Source organism: Cupressus sempervirens, chromosome 1 (assembly GCF_028749045.1).
Source record: "Cupressus sempervirens isolate cs-2001-9-10 chromosome 1, ASM2874904v1, whole genome shotgun sequence".
NCBI classification, from domain to species: domain Eukaryota; kingdom Viridiplantae; phylum Streptophyta; class Pinopsida; order Cupressales; family Cupressaceae; genus Cupressus; species Cupressus sempervirens.
The window spans coordinates 677,732,005-677,741,084 of record NC_143118.1 but is presented as its reverse complement, the minus strand read 5'-3'; positions in this window follow the sequence as shown (position 1 = coordinate 677,741,084).

Sequence of the window (9,080 nt, the reverse complement as noted above, 5' to 3'; positions counted from 1 at the left end):
AAAACAAGGGTTTTCATCATTTAGAAGAGATATTTCCAAGTTTGTTATAGAATAATGAAGAGAATCATATCGGATTTCAATTGTAGAAAGATGAGAGACATTTTGTAACAATAGGGAATGAAGATTCAAGTGGACACATGTGACTTCTAGATTAGATCTAGCTTCTTCTTCCTTTCCTATACCTTTCTCTTTCTCATTCATTGTAAGGGTTTTAGTTCTTGATATGTTTTCATGTTTGAGATTCCATGTTGGTTCTAGCTTGTTTGTGAGACCACATTGTTGGATTGAGAGCTATGATTCCACCACATTCTTTAGTATTTCTCTTGTATAAATAATAGTAGTTAAGCTAATATAGATAGTTTTGATCTATTTATTGGTTTTATGAATTGTTTACATGCATCTTGATTGTATAGTTTCAAAGAAATAAATACAATGAGCAAGAATCTTCGTAGTTTCATTCTGATTCTTGTCTCCTACCACTATAATCTACAATGTTTTGATGTTTAGAAACAAAGAACTTAAACCCTTTTGCATCCCCTTAAGGTTGTACGTCTGGTATGTTTTGTTATTGGAACAAAACGCCAACTAAATGCTTGATGTATTTGATAGGGTTGTTGGTTACTTGAGAAGGATACTTCATGAGAATGAGGTATTTATGAACACTAATGTCTAATTCACAAAGTGATAAGATACATCTGATATCTTGATGTATATAATATGTCAATGGTATCATAGATGTATGTGTGTAATTTGTGGGATTGCTCAATAGATAAGGTATTGATCAGCTATAGGATAAACTTGTTCTTACTGTTGCATATTTGGAGATTTGCTGAAATCAAAATTTTAATCATCCATTTTCCTTTCTGTTTAAGAGCTAAAAGGATGCCCTCACTTAGCTTATCATATTCTTAGGTTATATCATTAGCTATTTCATGTTTATGATCTTTTCATAAGTATAGAAGATATAAGGGTTTAATCATCTTTGTTTAGATTCAGTCTATATGCTTTGAATACTAGTACCGTATTAAGAATCTAATAGGTCCACCCACCTAGGTTTTGCAAAGCCTAAAGTAGAAGAAGGGTCTAGCCTTATAGTTGGCCTAGTGTCTGAAAAGGTATGTTGCAAATGGGAAGTAGCTACCCCTAGGTGTATGTTGTTTCATTGGGATAATTTGAAACTATGACATTTCAAAACACCAACAAAAACCATTTGACAATAGATGGACGGAACTATCCAGTGAACAACTTTGACTAGTATTGTTAGAATAAAAAGTTGAGAAGTCTTATGTGCATTAAGTTGTAGTTTTTCAAAAAGTAAGATGGTGCACTTATAGTAATACTCTTAGAGTTTCAAACTCAAAAATAATTCTTGAAAACAATCTCATCCCTTTCGTTTGTAATAGTAGCCACCAAATTCTATTAAACATTTTTTGGTATGCAGATGGATAAAAGACTTGATCTATCTATTCAAGTTAATTTTAAAGAGATAGCTAGCACCATTGAACCCCCAAAACTACAATCATTAAGCCTTAAAAAACTACCATCATTGGGAAATAAACACTTTGGGTTGCTATGAACTTACACACATTCAGATAAAGTGTTATGCTCATTGTCAGTAATCAAAAAATAGAAATTATGTGTTTAAAGTTTTAGATTCATCACATTGGTCTCTGACTTTATTCCAAGAGAAATCATTGCAATGCAAAACTTCAGCAATATGGCCTTTTTGCTCCCAAAGGCTCCATTCTATAGGTCATGTTTCCCTTTGCCCCTAAGTTTGAGGCATATATTCTAGTTTTCAAAATCAAACATTTAGATTTTTTTAATAAATCAATTTTAAAAATCAATTACTAATGGTGATTTTATTTTATCCAGAGTATTAGTAGCAAAAAGAAAGACTATACACTGGAACCTAATTTGTTTACCATCTCATGGGAGAAAACATGGACTGGAAACTATCTACAACTATGGCTCCTTGTCATGTCATGATATGTTGATTTCTATTAATTTCATCTTTTTTTAGACTTGATTGTTATTAATTTCATTTTTTTTAGACTCATGCCTTATTGAAATTGGGTAATGATGTTTCTCTATATATATGTATGTATGTATGTATGTTTGTATGTATTTATGTATGTATTAGTGTAAGTGTAAACACATATGAATAAAATTGTCTATGTATATACACCCACATGTGTGCCTATGAGTAAATATATATCTTTTAATTTGTATTAATTATTCTTTAAACTCACAAATATACATGAATATTAGAACATTTGATGATATCTACCAATAACTTATGAAAAACAAACCATAAAAATAGATATGACCAGGAGATAATCTGATGATTATTCTTATATTAATTGATCAATATTTTTATTTTAAAAATATTTTCCTAATAATGTACATAAGAAAATTGAGTTCTATCAAACTCATAGAGCTTACTAAATAGATACACATGTAGAACTAGGCACCACTGGTATTCCATATGTTAGTTTAAATGTTGGGATGCCTTTTAATTGTTTTCATCCTGAAGAAGCATCATTTCTCCACCCAAAGGATTTTGTCTCCAAGCCACATCTCTTAAGACATGTCCAACTCAGAAAAATAAATCAAATTTCTTTTAGATTTCTTCATAATCTAAGTTTCCTAATAGTGGATAAGTTTTTGGGGTGGGGGACTAAGGGAGTACCAATAGGCTCTATGATTTCTCATATGCAACTGAAGCATGGTAGAAATCATAATGCAATGGTATGAGCTTGTATTAAGAAAATTTCAATCAGCATTTCATTGGCATAATAGTATTTTTTGTACTTCTAGAGTTGGGAAGTGAAAACATAGTAATGCTAAAAGCATTACAAAAACCTCTCCACTTGTCCAATACATTAGCCTTCACCCTAATTTCTAAAATGGTTCTTTTGTGAAAAGAAGTGTCAACAAATAGCACAAGTTAGATTGAAAAATACTTTTGGATTAAGCCAATGCCATGTAATACTATAGAATACCCTATTTTAGGCTTGTGAATACATAATGCTATCATCATGAGCTCAAGGATAAGGATGATTATACCAAAAAAAATTTAAACAATTGGACAACTAACCATTTTAGCTTTCCTAATTGAATATTGTAGCTAAAAATTCACTACATGGAATTCTTTTATTAAAAAAATATTATCTACTTGAAAATCCATTGCCTAAAATTTCTTTATAGTAAAATATCTTGTTGCTAAATATGCATGGTTTATAGGGTTTCCTAACAAGATAGTGGGAGTTAATGAATAAAATTTGTTGGCATGAGGCATGTAGGAGCTAGCTTTGTAGATGACAAGGGAGAGGGAAGGAATGATGCAGTGATTGGGATGCACTATTGTTTCAAAATTTGCGGTGACTAAAATCATCAAGGCCAAAACCATAATAGAACACCATGCCTAGATCTATCAAATCCCTTAATAGACAAGATCAAAACTTGGGATTCCACCTCTTAGAGGAAGCTAGGGACCTTGGACTTTTGAAATATATTCATCGATACAATAACAAAGCCTAATTTTTTTTTGAATTTTCATAAATGGAAAGGAATACCTGAGCCTTTGGAGAATATATCTACGAAAAGTGTTCTATAAAATGATTATAGACATACATTTAATGCTGATTTTGTGAGCAATTTTTTTTGAAGATTTTAGAAATCTTCACAGTTATGCCTAGTATAGCTAGGAACAATCCCTTGGGTAAAATATACATCTGTTGTACGATAAGTAGTTTGAGCTCCCAAATCAAATTTGCAAAATATGATAGACATCTATGGAAGCCATGTAAAAAGGGTTAATGTATTCTAACTTTGCGTTGGAAGTCATGACTAATTTGATGTCAATTTCTCTTATCATTAATCCTCTAGAGGTCACAATCCTATTGCGCATCACATTTATAGCCTTGGACATTGATGATGTTCCTTTTATTATTTTGAAGGTCACATCTTCAATGCACACTATAGAATTCTTATGTGACAAGGCTTTCCATAAGAGCTCTAATCTTTACTCCTATTGCTTGGATTTTTGAGGAGTAGGTTATTGCAAGGTGAAGTTGTTTATTTTTCCAAAATTACCACCACAACATTTATGCATTTCATGATAGAAACTATCTAAAACATGGGGAAGAACACCTAATTTTCCATATTTTATGTAAAACTTGATACCACCACATTTTATTAATAGAATAGTAATATATTTGGGTTAATATCTAACTATGGGTGCTTGAACACAAAGCTATATATGTAAACAAGGAAAGCCAAACAACTGCTAGAATGAATCATATCAAACTACTGAAATAAATAGTCACAACTTCGATATGTGCATACTCTACAGTGAATACAAACTTGGCCTATTAAATGACCCCAACTCATGACAAACAAGGATTAATGGAAAGGCTCAACAAAATTTATTTAATTTATGTCAACGAAAGTTGTTGATATTAAAATATGGGTGAATTTGAGTGAGGTGGCCAAATTTTTCTTTCAAAGCCATATGTGCATACATAAACATTAAGTACAAAATGTCCAATACTTTTGCAGATATTATAATATACACATTAATTACACCAAATTTTTCTTTCAAAACCATATGTGCATACATAAACATTAAGCACAACATGTCCAATAATTTTGTAGATATATTTTCCTATGAAGAAAGACCATGCCTAACAATATGAAGCTAGAACAAAATAATGAGAGAATTGCTAGATTGTAGACTAAGTTTTGAAGAAAAGATGATAAATGTAATTGTCCTTGCAAAAAGTGTAAGGGCTTAAAGAACCCAAAAAAATCTAATCACAACAACCCAGTGTCATTGTAGGTAACATGGTCACATTGAAGGGGGCCACGATGTTGTTGATTGTTGAATGTGGATTTCCAAATGGAGGAACATGGAGGTGTAAATATCCAAGCTGAGGATAACACTCACATGCAAGATAGAAAGGTATTGCAAAAGATTACTAATCATGACCCATATGTTTAATATCAACTGATAGATTGATGTAAATAATCTTGACATGTTTGAGTAATTACAGATCAAACATCACAAAGCTATGTACTACCATGGTCATAAGTTTCACCAAAAAAAGTCAAATGAAATGAAAAAAAACTTATGATTCTAGGATAAGTACAATATTTGGGGTGACCAATATTTCATCTTGAAATGGCATACATCCTCAAAAATCTTAAAATTGATACAATGACATGTTGGATGATATACTTGAGTGTGAATTTAATTCATTCAAATTAGTTCTATTTTTTCATCAAATGGTATAGGTTGCAGCTGAATTGAAATGATCCTAATAGGACTGTTAATGATAGTGAATTTATAATGATTAATACAAGGTCATTTGAGCCAGTTGGAGATGATGCCTATGTCCTTCTAATCCAATGCAATCAAGTGTTTTACTTTAGTGCTCCACACAAATTAGGTTGGTCATTTGTTGTTAGATATGATCCACGAGGAAGGTCGGTAAAGTATAATGTGATGGAAGAAGAAGATACTAAAGAATCAAAAGGTGAAGTAAATGATAATCACAAACAAGTGTTACATAGTGATGAAGAAGAAGAAGATGATGTTGATTCTGGTGATGCTAAAAATAATGGTGATAATGATGATTATGATCATGATCGTGATCATGTTGATGAAGACAATGATGATCAATGCGATGATGGTCATAAAAATGGTGATGAAGATGATGATGATGGTGATGAAGATGGTGGTGGTGACGATGATGATTAAAGTGACAAGTATAATGGTGGTGTTGATGGCGATGATGACATGGATGAAGATGATGATCAATGACATGATCAATGAAATGTATGTCAAGGTACGATCAATGTCAAGTGTGATGGGGTCATGATTTATTTATAGATTTTTTTTTGACTTGTATGCTTTTATAATTAAGCTATTATGTGTTGAACTCTACTATCATGGAGTAGATACAATGATATTTCATAGCTACCACACATAAAGTAGAGGTAAGAAATTATAAAGTATACAATGATTTCGATGAATGCATCATGTAATTATTGTCTTCTACATAATGTGTAGTATACAGAGCATTGTAAGTGGACAACTTTTCATGCATTATAATATGGGTGAATTTGATGAGCAAGGTGACCAACTTTTTCTTTCAAAACCGTATGTGCATATATCAACAGTAAGTACAAAATGTCCAATATTTTTGTAGATATACACATTAATTAGAACAAATTTTTGGTTAAGCTGGGATAAATGATTTACATATGCAGGTTATTCAGTGCCTTTGACCAATATCTTGCATAGTCACATGGATTGACAAGTATAAGTCAATAGACATATAGATTAAAAAAAATTATTTGTATATGTTGTCTTTATCATCAACATCAACTTTAGTCCTAGTAAGTCTCTCATTTTATGGATTGTAGGTATCACTAAATAGGTATTTGTTTGATTTTGCTTCCTCGAGTGAGGGAAATGTAGGAGTAGAAAACAAAAGTGAGATATCTAGTAGGTCTAAAGTAGGGAGCTCAACTAGATGTCAAAAGAATAGAAGAAAATTCAATAAATGAATACATTTTTTTCTTGTTGAGGGTGGGTCATGTTCTTATGATAATGGAAGCGAAGGTGATAGGAAGGTTCCCTTAAGGTACACACATCTTCAGAAAGAATGGGTACCCAAGGAACTACCTCTAGTTAATACTATTTTTTCTATTAATGAAAGGATATATCACATAGCTTCATCATCATTACATGGTTTGGGCCTATTTTCCATGGATGGCATAAAGGTCTATTACAATAAAGTTTTGGAATTGATGGAGTATGTAGGACCTTGTTACAACTACAAAAATTGGATGCGGATTGTACAATATAAAAAGAGTATGCATAGGTATGCATTGTCACCAAATTATATACAATGCAAAGAAAATGATCAAAGTAAAAGGTTCGCTATGTATATTGATGGAAGGAAAAAAGAAATAGTGAATATTGCAAGATTTATAAATAGTTCTTGACCTGTGTCAACTAATAAGTGGTCGAGTTGTATATTTGAGGCATGAGAGAGACATCATTCTTTTGTATGTATGATAAAATCAATAAATGTAGGGGAAGAGCTTCTAATAGATTACAATTTGAATTTTTTAGATACAAAAATTTCCCTATCATGGGACTAGTAAGTATAACATTTAAATCAATTGTCTTTAATTAATATTAACTCCAATATATAATCTATTATTTTATTAATACATTTTTTTTGGTAAGTCTATTACTTTAATTTTGCTACTGATTCCTAAGAATTACTAATCTTTTTCATAGGGCAACATGGATAAACTACTACCCATAGGTGGGATGCACCATTTGGTACACCTTCTTCAACAAAGGTAAACCTTAATTATTGAAATTGTTCAAATTATATAGAAACAAATTTCATATTATTATGTTCTTTTCTTTATCGATTTGGAGTAATTTTGATGGAATTTTACTGATATTGATGTCACAATTTGATACTTATTGATAGGGAAAAGCTAAAATGATAGCAGATCAAATGCAATCCAAAACATAGGTGTCATTTTAAGATGGCATCTCCCTTAGTATTGACCCCATGTTCATGGCCCAGTAACTCATACAAAGATACAGTGATGAAATTCTTAACATTCTCATCAAGAGTGACACAAGTGAGGAGGCAAGGGCACTAAAAAAGAATTAGTCTGTATAGTCAAACCTTTGAAAGTAAGCAATAATTAATATCAAGAAATAATAGAAGTTCAATAGATTTTATATTTTATAGTATCTTATGTCCATCATGATCTAAAATATTATGTGTTCTTCTACAAAGTTTTGTGACACCTATGAGACCATGTGGTGAACATGGTGAGAGTTTTAGTACACAACCTTTGTGTAAGTAACACTTTCTCTTTACAATATTACTAAAAATTATAGTATTATTACATTGTTGATTTTATTTAAGAGAGATTCAATTATGACTAAGTGTTATTCCATACTTGGGTTTCTATTTGAACTAGTTTAGGTTGTGCTTGACTATGAAAGGTGAGAGTGTTATGACCACCAAGTTCAACTAAGAAATTATTTACTATTAACATATCCATGTAATAGCAAGATTACACTAGTTAAATCAATGGTAATCTACTAAATTAGACATAGGATTTCTAGACATTGTAATATGCCTTGCACATTCTAGTTCCTTGGCAAAGTCTGGTATTTAATTAGACATTCATGGCTATTTATTCTAGCTACTCAAATAGTATCCCATATGATCTTTATCCAATTTGATCTTAAGACAATTTCTAACTACAAGTCAAATATTGTCTTGGATCTCTGGGAAGAAATGCATTGTCACTGGGTAAGTCAAATCTAAGCCATTTGAAACATTTTCTAACTTTATGGATATAGTTTTTGCTTTGATAGGGATGTTATGAGTTATAAAAAAATTACAGTCAATGCCACAACCAATCATATTTTGGAGAAAATAAAATCATTCACCAAAACATTACTGAGATGCATAACAGAAAAGTGCATAATCAAAGACCCAATCATTACCTCGACATGTGAGAAGTCATTTTTAGGCCCTTGGATTTTCCTAATGAATCCAAAATGAAGTAGACATGGGATCATACAAAAGCAACATTAATTGCATGCCGTTCTAGAAAGCCCAAGAATAAATAACTTATTTTGTAGGAATGTGATGAATTCCTAGAATCATCCTTCGATATATGCTCATCATTGTTCACATTTCCATTTAAAATATTGGTGGCAAAAGAAACATCAACAAAGAATTACATGTTGGAAATACCATATCTACTATGGAAGGTAAGAAGACACCAAGAAGAAAACATTCTAAAAAAGTCATTTATTAACTTCATTTGTAATGTCCATCAATATGGCCGATCTCTCCAAAAGTACCAAACCCAAAACTAGCTCATTTAATGCAACCAATAACCTAGATATATCTAACATGAACCATAGGTTATTTGAATTGTTTCAAAGCACAACTAATATTGAAGTCCTCAACATAACTTGTGAATCCATCTTTTGAAATTTGAAATTAATTGACTTGAAC